At 41.7% G+C, this 12,177-nt stretch overlaps 1 protein-coding gene across 1 annotated transcript in view; it reads left to right on the top strand.

Annotated features, from left to right (window-relative positions):
• Positions 1-12,061: 12,061 nt before the first annotated feature.
• Positions 12,062-12,177, top strand: part of NT5C2 (5'-nucleotidase, cytosolic II) — a 123,648-nt gene continuing 123,532 nt past the window's right edge. The window contains exon 1 of the mRNA XM_004370095.1: positions 12,062-12,098. The gene's annotated coding sequence lies outside the window, so the exon portion shown is untranslated. The remainder of the gene's footprint in view (positions 12,099-12,177) is intronic.

Here is a 12,177-nt window from a genome sequence, read left to right as displayed (position 1 = left end):
AGAGAGAGAAAGCCTTCCCCTGGAGCTGACACCTTGAATTTGGACTTCTAGCCTACTTTACTGTAAGGAAATAAACTTCTCTTTGTTAAAACCATCCACTTGTGGTATTTCTGTTGTAGCAGCACTAGATAACTAAGACAACTGGACTACAGCCATTTAAAGACCACCACCAAGAATACAGGCTTCCTGACGTTTCTGAGAATTACTGCTGTCATGAGCCCCTGTTGCTGATGGGAGTGTGTTCTTATTCCTCACATGGGTTAAGAACCAGTAGACTATAGATGTGTGAAATTCCATATTCAAAGTATTGTTTTTGGATTCTCTAATAGGGCTTTTAACTCAAGGTCTGGGCAGATCTGGTTTGCTAGTTGTAGTCCACACTCTTGACTGCCTACTTAGCATCCATTCCCCACCCTTTCTCCTTGTAAAAAATTCCAGGTTTGCTTAGCTATCCTCTCCATTCCCAACCCCAGGGACAAAATCTGATTAATTGGTTCATGACCCTTCCTTGTCAATGGTTATTGGCCCAGGAAGTCTATACGTGTCCTAATCTACCCTAATTACCTAGACTGAAGGGAAGGCCTTAGAGAGTCTATGGTGGAGGAGAGGTGTTTTGTCTTTTACTGACATGAACAAGGGAGTTTGTAGTCATCCCACAAGCATGAGAGTAATCTGTTTTAGGATGAAGTCAACCCCAAGGACATTAGGGCAGAAAGACAAAACCTGTTTCTTGATGGCATTGTTGATTACTGACTCCTTTACCCTGGAGTCTACCATACCTCTGGACTTCCTTATTGTTTAAGCCTGTTTGACTGGGTTTCCTGTTAATTCTGGCCAGAAGGCCCCCAATGTCTATGGTCATTGGTTTTCTTTGCACTCTGGTTTATGTGTTTTATATATAAAACATAAAAAAAAGTAAAAAGCAGAGAGAAGACTTTGGGTTGTGGGCTGAGAGAATCAATGTTCTGTGGGATAAAATTTATTTATATAAAAGCTATTTGTCTTGGTTATCTAGTGCTGCTATAACAGAAATACCACAAGTGGATGGCTTTAACAAACAGAAATTTATTTTCTCACACTTTAGGAGGCTAGAAGTCTGAATTTAGGGCAACAGTTCCAGGGGAAGGCTTTCTCTCTGTGTCGGCTCTGTAGCAAGGTCCTTCTCATCACTGTCCCCCTGGTCTAGGAGCTTCTCACTGGAGGGACCTCGGGTCTAAAGGGCACTTTGTTTTCAGCTCTGCTTTCTTGGTGTTATGAGGTCCCTCTCCTCTCTGCTTGATTCTCCTTTTTATTTCTCAAAAGAGACTGACTCAGGATACAACCTAATCCTGTAGATTGAGTCCTGCCTCATTAACATAACTGCCTCTAATCCTACCTCATTAACATCATAGAGGTTAGGTGCAACACATAGGATAATCACATCAGATCACAAAATGGTGGACAACCACACAATACTGGGAATCATGGCCTAGCCAAATTGACACACATTTCTGGGGGACACAATTCAATCCATAACACTATTGTACACCATATTAATGGAATGAAGGGAAAAAAAAAAGATCATCTCAGTTGATGCAAGTGATGGTTAAAGTTGTGCGTGAACTTGTCTGGGCCATGATTTTCAGTTGTTTGGCAGTTATGTAATAATACAATTTGCGGTGTGTAATGATGTAGTTATCCTCCATGATGTGATACAATGTGATCAGACAATCAGTTGTAAGGGAAGTTTCTTCAGGGGTATGGTCTGTATCCAATATATATGTGGAAGTTCTGGCAAAGCTCTCTTGCTCTGGATTCTGTGTCTGATTTGTTATCATCTGACCTCCGGTCCTTGGGACTTGAGCCAGCTGCCTGCCATATTGCCTCTTGATCCTGGGATTTGTCAGCCTCTTTAGCCTGTGAGCCAGAGGCCTGCCATCTTACTTGCTGATCTTGGGCTCATCAGTCCCTGCAGCTACATGAGTTAGGAGAAGCCTCCAGCCTGACGCCTGACCCATGGACTTGGGTCTTGCCAGACTCTACAACTGCGTGAGCCATTTCCTTGAGATAAATCTTTCTGTCTCTCTCTATCTCTCTGTCTATCTGTATATGCTTCACTGGTTTTGCTTCTCTAGAGAACCTAGCCTAAGGCAATACAGAAAAGGCATTTGACAAAATCTAACACACACTTTTATGATTAAAACACCCAGTGAATTAGGAATAGAAGAGAATTTACTCAGATTGATTAAGATCATTGTATTAGTTAACCTAGTGCTGCTGTACAAAAAATTCCACAAGTGGGTGGCTTTAAAGAACCCAAAAACCCACTGCGGTAAGTCGATTCCGACTCAATAGCGACCCTATAGGACAGCTGTAAATCTTTATGGAAGCAGACTGCTATCCCTTTCTCCTGCAGAGCAGCTTGTGGGTTTGAACCTTTTGGTTGGCAGCTGAGTGCTTTAACCACTGCGCCACCATGGCTTCTTCTTTAAGGAACAGAAATTAATTTTCTCACAGTTCTGGAGGCTAAAAGTCTTGACTGAGTTGATTCCTTCTGTGCATCTCTCTCCTAGCTTCTGATGTCTGCTGGCAATCCTTGGTGTTCCTTTGCTTGTAGACAGGTCCTTACATGGCATCTGTCCTCCCCTGTGTGTGCCTGTGTCTATTCTGCTCATTTTATAAGACACCACTCAGAAGTGATTAGGTTTAGGACCTACCCTACTCTGATGTGACCCCACTAACATAACAAAAGAACCCCCTATTTCCAAACAGCTTCATATTTACAGGTACAGGGGTTAGGAACTAAAACTATAAAACTCTTAGAAGAAAACATAGGGGCAAATCTACATGACCTTGGATTGGCATCAATTTCTTAGATATGATACTAAAAGCATAAGCAACAAAAGTGTAGTGATCGAGGTTATGTGTCAACTTGTCCGGGCCATGATTCTTAGTGGTTTGGCAGTTATGATGTAGTTTGGCAGTCGTATAATGATGTAATCACTTCTATGATGAGATCTGATATAACGTGATCACCTCTGTGATGGGATCTGCTGTGAGGAGCCAGTCAGTGGAAAGGAAGTTTCCTTGGGAGTGTGGCCTGCATCCAATATAGATGGACTTTCTAGCAAGGCTTGCTTGCTTTTTTTCACTCTGGATCCTGCAGCTGGCTCCTGTTCATCTGACCTCCTGTTCTTGGGACCTGAGCTAGCAGCTTGCCAGCTGATCTTGGGATTTATCAGCCCCTGCAACTACATGAGTTGGAAGAAGCCTCTAGCCTGACCCACGGATTTAGGACTTTCCAGCCTCTACAACCACGTGAGCCATTTCCTTGATCTCATTCTCTCTCTCTATATATATACATAGATGCTTCACTGCTTTTGCTTTTCTAGGGAACTCAGCCTAAGACAGGAAGATAGACAAATTGGACTTCATTAAAATTAAAAATTTTTGTGCCTCAAAGGACACTATCAAGAGAGTAAGAGAACAACCCACAGAAAAGGAAAAAAAAAGTTTGCGAACCATGTATCTGATAAGGATTTAATATCCAGAATATATAAAGAACTCTTACAACTCAACAACAAAAAGACAAACAACCCAATTAAAAATTGGGCAAAGGATTTGAAAAGTAATTTGTCTGAAGAAAATATACAAATGTCAAACAAGCACATAAAAAGATGCTCAATGTCATTAGTCGTTAGGGAAATACAAATCACACCCACTAGGATGACTATAATAAAAAAGATGGACAATAGCAAGTGTTGGTGAGGATATAGAAAAATTGGAACCCTTATACATTGTTGGTGTGAATGTAAAATGGTGCAGCTGCTATGGAAAACAGTTTGGTGGTTCCTCAGAAAGTTAAACATAGGATTACTATAAAACCCATTGACCCATTGCCATTGAGTTGATTCCGACTCATAGCGACCCTATAGGACAGAGTAGAACTGCCCCAGAGAGTGTCCAAGGAACACCTGGTGGATTCGAACTCCTTTTGGTTAGCAGCCGTAGCTCTTAACCACCACACCACCAGGGTTTTCAGAATTACTATATGACCCAACAATTCTACTCCTAGTTATATACCCCAAAGAATTGAAAGCAGGGACTCCAACAGATACTTGTATGCTAGTGCTCATAGCAGCATTATTCACAGTATCTAAAAGGTGGAAACAATCCAAGTGCCCATCAACAGAAGAATGGATAAACAAAATGTCATCTATACAAACAATGAAATATGATTCAGCTATAAAAGGAATGAAGTTCTGATACATGTTATCAGATGAACCTTGAAAACATTATGCTAAGTGAAATAAGCCAGATATAAAAGGACTAATATTGTATGATTCCACTTATCTGAAATATACAGAATTGACAAATTCATAGAGACAGAAAGTAGATTAGAGGTTACAAGGGACTGGGGGGCGGGTGGAATGGGAGTTATTGCTTAATGAGTATAGTTTCTGTTTGGAGTGATAAAAAATATTGGAAATACGTAGTAGTGATGGTTGCATAACATGGTGAATATAATTAATGCCACTGAATTATATGTGTAAAAATGGTTAAAATTGCAAACTTTATGTTATATATATTTTACCACAATAAGAAAAGTAAAGCAAAACAAGCAAATAGCTGTTGTGAGTGAGTTGTTTTTTCTCCTGCATTGAACTATGTCTTTCAGTTCCCACAAGTGTCCACATCCAGAAAACAAATTCATTAAATCAGCTTTTGTTTGCATTTCTTGTCTCAAAAACAATTATATGTTTGTTTAGCTTCCTGTTAGCACAGAAAATTGTTTACTGAGGTTGATGAATATCAAGATGGGAAAATTAAATCAATTAGGAAATGCTTTCACTGACTAATGATAGAAAGCCTAAATGTACATGTACATATCAAAGAATTGGCTTTGGGAATAGACAAGTGAATGTTCTTCTTATTTGACATTAGTATGTCTTCCTCTTTGGTTCTGACATGGGGGCTGCTTAACCAAACCTGTGAGATGCTCAAGCAGGCTGGACTGCTCTGGAGAAGGGTCTGTGGGTTCTGGTGCCACAGTGAAGAGGTGTTCAGAAACTTGGTTGTTAGTTTACATTTCAAGTCCAACATCTTACCAGTTATTTAGATGGATCTTTAGAAACCATGGCCAAATTTGTTGGTGCTACATCAGACCTACCTGGAAACAAATGAGTAGTGTCTTATTCGGGTTCCTGCACCAAGAGACAGGGATGATTTCAGATTAGAATACAGGGATGTAAGGATGAAAGCCCTGGTTTATTTCCTTTTTTTGTTTTAATAATTTAATCAAAGTTACAGCATCATAAAGGGCATTAAAATAAAATCCACTCACAATTCACACATTTATTTATTAAAAAACATATATTGAGTCCTCACTCTGTGCCAGACATGGGCTAGGTGCTGTATCCCTCTCAGTGGACAAGACAGACACTGTTCCTATCGTCTGAAGCTTATAGCCTAACGAGGAGGCAGATATGAAACCAATAATCACACACACTTATTTAATGCAGCTGTTGTGAGGGTACGGAAGGGAAAATAAAAAGCAACATGAAAGCAACTAACGGAAGGATTTCTGTTAGATTGGGTAAAGAGATTAGGGAAGGTATCTCTGTATAATGTTTGGGCTGACGCCTTAAGATGAGTAGGAGTTATCAAGGAAAGACAGAAGTGAAGAGAGCTTTTCTTCTTTAGATGAAACAGTATATGCAGGGACAGGGGGACTGGGATGTCTTAGGAACTGGAAAATGGCAATTTGGGGGGAGCCAAGTGAACATGGAGGAAATGATCCTATTTACGTATTTGATTCTGGCCTTTCTGTCTTCTCAGGAACCCAGCTGTCCTGAAAGCCTTAAGCTCTGTGGGGTCGCTCACCTAACATGGGACTTCTAATGATGTGCCTTCATATTTTTACAAACTGGCTAATTTCCTAAATAGATGTTCAGCAACTCCAGGGCAGAGTGTGTGTGTGTGTGTGTGTGTGTGTTCAGCGACTCGAGGGGAGAGTGTGTGTGTGTGTGTGTGTGTGTGTGTGTGTGTGTGTGTGTGTGTGTGTGTGTGAATTTGAATCCAATGTCTACCACCTGGTAGGTGTTCAATAAATAAAATGATTGTGATAAAGGTTGCAGATCTTGTCTCTGTCAACTTGTAAACACTCAGTGGGAATTTTTAGGAGGTACCCAGGAAGGTTTTGCTTGATTCAAATGAATTAATTTTCATGAATGTGTGAGGTAATTGATTGGCTGGTTACATGCCATTCATTTAAACTGTGACTCTGATCCCTGCCAATCCCGTTTTACATTCTTCAATTACTCTCCACTGTGCTTAAGGTAAATCCATATCATAAACATGACCTACAATACCCTGCAGTCTGGCCTGCCTCCCTCCTTCCAGGCCTATTTTTTGCCACTTTCTCCCTTTCTCTCTAAGCTTCTTGTCAGTCTTCGAATACACAGAAGCCCATCCCTACCTCAGGACCTTTCTACCTGCTGCTCCCATTTTCAGGAATTCTCCACCCCATCAACCAAATCCCGTTTCACATTTTTGCCTAAGCTTTACTGGTCTTTCAGGCTTCAGCTGAGATGTCATTTTCTCAAGGAAATGTTCCCTGACCCTCTCCCCACCACAACCCCAGCCCGCCCTTTGTTCTCCCTCATAGCACCTTGTACTTTTCCTGCATAGTGCTTATCAAAATTGTAATAAAATAATTATTTATTCAAAGTCCATCTTTCCAAGCCATCAGCAAACTCCATGAAGGTAGAAACTCATGTCTGTAGTGTTCAGTGTTAGGCACATGGTACGGATCAATGAATATTTTTGAATAGATGTAGGTGCTCCTAAGTCTTTCATGGATGCTGTGTCTCTTGAGTTGGACTAGGTGTTTTCTAGTTAGATGTTTTCTAATTGATTGTCTCCTTCATAATGTCTGTACTGGGCTCTTAATCACAGTGAGTGCTGACCTGATGCTGCTGGAGAAAGGAAGATGAACAAGAGAGGGGACCCCAAGCTGGCTAATTGAAACTAAGACAGAAAACTTCCTGGGAAAAATATTTTTGGGCAGTAGGAGGCTGTTTCTAGGTCGTGGGCCAGGGTGTTGAATAATGCTTGTGTTTCTCTGAGAGCTTCTGCCAAGAAGCAGAAAAACTGATGAGTGACCTGTGAATGCTGCTCATATTCTGGATGACTCAGCGTTTATGGGATTCTGGGGAAAACTGTAGATCAGAGAGGTGGAACGGCCATGTCGGTGTCTGGACAGGAAGTTAGGTGAGAGGCCATGTAGGGCCACGGTATGGTGGCCTTCCTTGCCAAGCAGTGCTCAGGTCCTTCAACTGATGTCAAGATAGAGAGCCCAAGCAAATGCCTCATGGCTCCTTATAGCCTCCTCAGGCCCCAGAGCTTGGTTAGAAGGTTGTTTCATAAGTTAGCATGATTTGTGTTACCCATAAAACTTATGAGGCCAAATGTCCTGTCCTTTTGCTTTCTTTTGCATTTTTTAAAATTAATTTTTGGTTACAAAAGCAATACATGGATACATTTATCCTCTAACACACTACAAATGCTCCCTTTACCATTAGCCCCTGTTCTAGGGTAAAAAATCACAAGGTTTAGTAAAGCAAAAAGAAAGTTTTATTTGGCATATGTTCGAAGAGGCAGAAGTGGGAAATGGACAAGCATGCTGCTACAGCCATGTCTGCCTGAGTCCAAAGAATCACAGAATAGGCAAGAACGGAAAAACAGACAAGCATGCTGCTAGAGTCATAACTGCCCAAGTCCAAGGATTATAGAATAGGCAAGAATGGGAAAATAGACAAGCATGCTGCTAGAGCCATGCCTGCCTGAGTCCAAGGAACATTACAGAGTAATCAGTATATGTTAACATTACAAATGAGCAAAACCATTGAAAGCTTCACCTTTTCGCAGGTCGGCTAGAAACTGATCCTACATTTTGAATTATCTTTCTTAACAATCATTGGTACAGGTTTCAGTAAAGACAGTTAAGAGGGTCTTCATTGGTCCAACAGTTTCTATTCACTAAATGCTAATAGAAAAAGATGAGTGGAAAGTATGTGGGTCTTTTGTGCTGTATTTTATAATTTGTTTATGTGAAAGGGTCCCTAAAAGATGTCTTCCAAGATTAGCCTAGCTATTGTCTTTATACCTCAGGGCCCAGTTGATGTGTCTTTGTGAGTCCTTGTGAGTGCTGCTCCAGCTGGGTCACATTTTAGGACAGGGAATAATGGTTCCAGTATTATCTCCTAAATCACCCCAATCCTGGCCCTTCACACTCATCCGAGAGATAGCCTCCGGTATGTGTTTGGCATGTAGCCTTATGGATCTGTTTAAAAAAATCTTGTGCAAACTTAATGCGTGATGGTAGGAAATAATAGTACTGTTTATGCCTGTATTTTGTTTAAATTTTTTATTCTGAAATAATTTTAGATTTACAGAAAAGTTGCAAAGATTGTATAGTTTTAGTATACCCTTCACCTAGCTTTTCCTAATGTTAACATATTACATAACCATGGTTCAATGATAAAAAGTAAGAAATTAACACCGGTACCATACTGTTAACTAAACTATAGACCCTATTCAGATTTCACCAGTTTTTCCATTAATGTCCTTTTTCTGTTCCAGGATGCCATCCAGGATACCACATTGCATTTACTCTCCTCCAACCTGTGACATTCTATCAGTCTTTCCTTGTCTTTCACAACCTTGACAATTTGAAGAGTACAGGTCAGGTATTTTGTAGACTAGTTCTCAATTTGGATTTGTTTTATGTTTTCTCATGATTAGATTGAATTATGCATTTTGAAAAAGAATTTTTTTAAAATTGTACTTTAGATGAAGGTTTACAGAACAAATAGTTTCTCATTAAACACTTAGGCCACGTATTGTTTTCTGACAATGGTTAACAAACCCACGACATGTCAACATTGTCCCTTCTCGAACTTGGGTTCCCTATTACCAGCTTTCCTGTCCTCTCCTGCCTTCTAGTCCTTGTCCCTGGACCATTGTGCCCCATTAGTCTCGTTTTATGGGGCTGTCTAATCTTTGGCTGGAGGGTGAACCTCGGGAGTGACTTTATTACTGAGCTAAAAGAGTGTTCAGGGGCCGTACTCTCGGGGTTTCTCCAGTCTCTGTCAGACCAGTAAGTAAGTCTGGTCTTTTTTTGTGAATTAGAATTTTGTTCTACATTTGACAAAGAATTTTTTAAATATCAATACTATATATATCATCCTGCAGCTTGCTGTTTTCATTCAGCAGTATGATTTTGAGATACATCTGTGTTGATACATATAGATCAAGGTCACTCATTTTAACTTCTCTATAGAAGTCCATCATATGTGTGTATTCTGCATTTTGTTTAGCCCTGTTGGTGGGCGTTTTGGCTGATTCCAAATTTTTCTTATTACAAGCAATATTGTAGTGGTTATCTTTGTACAAACCTCCATCTGCACATGGAGTTATGGAAGATACCTAGAAGTTAGCACTGCTAAGACGTAGATTTAATAGATGTTGTCCAATCTCCCTCTGAAGTGGTTGTGCCAATTTATATTCTTTGACATTATGAAGCTTGACAATTGCGTTGCCAATCTGAGTTTTAATTTGCATTTCCCGGTTACTAGTGAGGTTGGGCAGCTTTTTGTATGTTGATTGGCAATTTGTATTTCCTTTTTTGTGACTTGTCTCTTTACAATCTTTGCCTATTTTTCTAGTGGATTATTTGTCTTTTTCTTATTGGTTTGTTAAAAGCTGTTTATATATTCTAGCTAGAAATCCTTTGTTTTATATTGTATATTGCAGATATTTTTCTCCTACTCTGTTGTATGCCCTTTAAGTTTGTTTCCCATTTTCCTTTCAGTTATTCCATCTCTCTGATTTATTTTTTGAAACAAAGTTCTTGATTTTAAAAGTAATACAAACAATGTGGAAAATTTGGGAAATTTATAGAAAAGTATAAAGAAGAAACCACCCAAATCTTATCACTGACAGAAAATCACGATTAACATGGTTAATTACATATTTCCTTCTAGCCCTTTGTGTGTGTGTGGGTGTGGGTACATGTGCATCAGTGCACATTTTCCTGCACAATTGAGATCACATTGTACATAGGTATATTTTACTCACTCACTACCATGGTCTTTAGATACAAACCCTGGCTTTTTTCCCAAATGCACTTGGTTCAAAGGTGGGGTGAATAAAACTTTAGGCAGACTTCCAACTTCTATTTCTTTTTTCCACATACTCTGACAGATTCAGTAGGTGAAAGGCTCAAGGCGTATCCTCAGCTATCCTAAACTGAAATTGGCTCAAAAACACAAGAGGGGGTAGTAATGCTGGAGCAGAGCACTTACTAAAAAGAGTTGGAGGTTTTAGTTGACTGTAAGCTCAGTACGAGTCAATAGTGTGAGTGCCAGGAACTTTATTGCAGGAATGCAAGGCAGTTAAGTCCTACAACAAAGCAGTGACAGTCCTGCTTTGCTCTGATGGCACGCACCGTAAACATTTGGTTCAGTCATGGGAGACATAATCTAAAGGAGTCACAATCAAGCCCACCAGGTGCAGAGAAGAACAAGGAGGAGGGCCCAGAAAACTCACTGCCATCAGGTGTCAGGTCAATTCCGACTGATAGTGACCCTGTAGGACAGAGTAGAACTGTCCCATGGGGTTTCCAAGGCTGTACTCTTTACGGAAGCAGACTGCCACATCTTTCTCCCACAGAGCGGCTGGTAGGTTCAAACACCAACTGTTTTGTTAGCAGCCAAGCTCTCAACCATTGTGCTACCAGGGCTCCTTAGGAAGAGGGCAAAGACCCTCAAAAGCAGGGCAGAGGAAGAACAATGGGAAATACTGATCTCAAATAAGAGAAAACTTCGGGCAGACCGGGTAGAAGTCTTCAAATATTTGAAAAGGAGAACGTTGAAAAGAGATTAGACTTGTTTGTTCTCTGAGGCTCAAAGGGCTAGAACCTGGGCCAAAAAGTGGAAGCTTCAGAAATATTTCTAACTGGTCAAATCTGCTCTGATGAAGGAATGCAATGCCCTGTAAACAGTGGGCTGTTATTGAGGAGTCTTCATGCAGATTGAGTTAGTCCTGGTGGTAGTGGTGGTAGTGGGTCAATACAATAAAACAAACCAAACCAAACCAGTTGCCCTCCAGTTGATTCCAATGTATGGCAACCCCATGTGTGCAGGGTAGAACTGCTCCCTGGGGTTTTCAAGCTTTGACCTTTCAAATGCAGATGGCCAGGCCTATTCTACTGAAAGGCCTACTGGGTTGGTCCGGACCAGCTACCTTTTCCCTTAATACCAAAAAAACCTAAACCCGTTGTCGTGGAGTCCTTTCGGACTCATAGCGACCCTTATAGTCAAGTGCTTAACTGATTACCATGTGCTAGGACTGTGCTAAGAGCCTTACCTATATTATGTTTTCATCCCGTCAAAATCCTCTGATGTAGGTTCTCTCGTTATCTATCTTTCGTATTATAGATAAGGGAACTGGGTATAGTCAGGTCAGGTAACTCGCCCAAAGTCACACGTTTATAAGTGTTGACGCTGGGATTTCACGCAGCCCTGGCAAACTCCAAAGCCAGTGTTTTTTAATCACCAGATTCAAATGTGGTATCGTGTCTGGACCAGGAAGGCCTTGAGGTCCGTTGGATGCGAAGACTTAGTGACTGGAAAAAGGATCTCCCTCCCCTTGAGGGAAAGCGTCCAAGAATCGTCTGAGAGGCTGTGGAGAGGTAGCCCCGAGCCCTACGAAAGGCCCTGGGCAGAATGCCAAGGGATGGAGACCTAAAAGACGTGGAAGGGTTGTCAGTGTGCATCACCACACAGCTGGGCAACAACCGATGGTCGGTTGTTTGAAAATTCTCAAGCCCACGCGAGGAGCCCAGGCGCCAGCCGTGATCGCCCCGCCCCTCCCGCAGCGCCGCAAGGGAGTGTCGCCGCGGCCGGGTTCTGCGGCGGAGCAGGGAAACGGAACAGCGCACCGGTCCCTGGCTGGGTGCGAGCTGGGGCGGTGCCCGGGCTGCTAGGGTGGGGAGGGCGCGCGCCGAGGCGGCTGCGGCAGTTGCGCGTTAGGATTGCAGCCGTTCCGTGGGGCCGGTGAGTGCGGCGGGCCTCGCGGGCGGGAAGGAAGGGAGTGGGTGAGCGAGCGAGGGAGAGAGGGTGCGCGGCCGAGCGC

This window comes from Trichechus manatus, unplaced genomic scaffold, assembly GCF_000243295.1.
Source record: "Trichechus manatus latirostris isolate Lorelei unplaced genomic scaffold, TriManLat1.0 scaffold00007, whole genome shotgun sequence".
Taxonomy (NCBI): Eukaryota; Metazoa; Chordata; class Mammalia; order Sirenia; family Trichechidae; genus Trichechus; species Trichechus manatus.
This window is presented reverse-complemented; position numbering and strand designations above follow the sequence as displayed.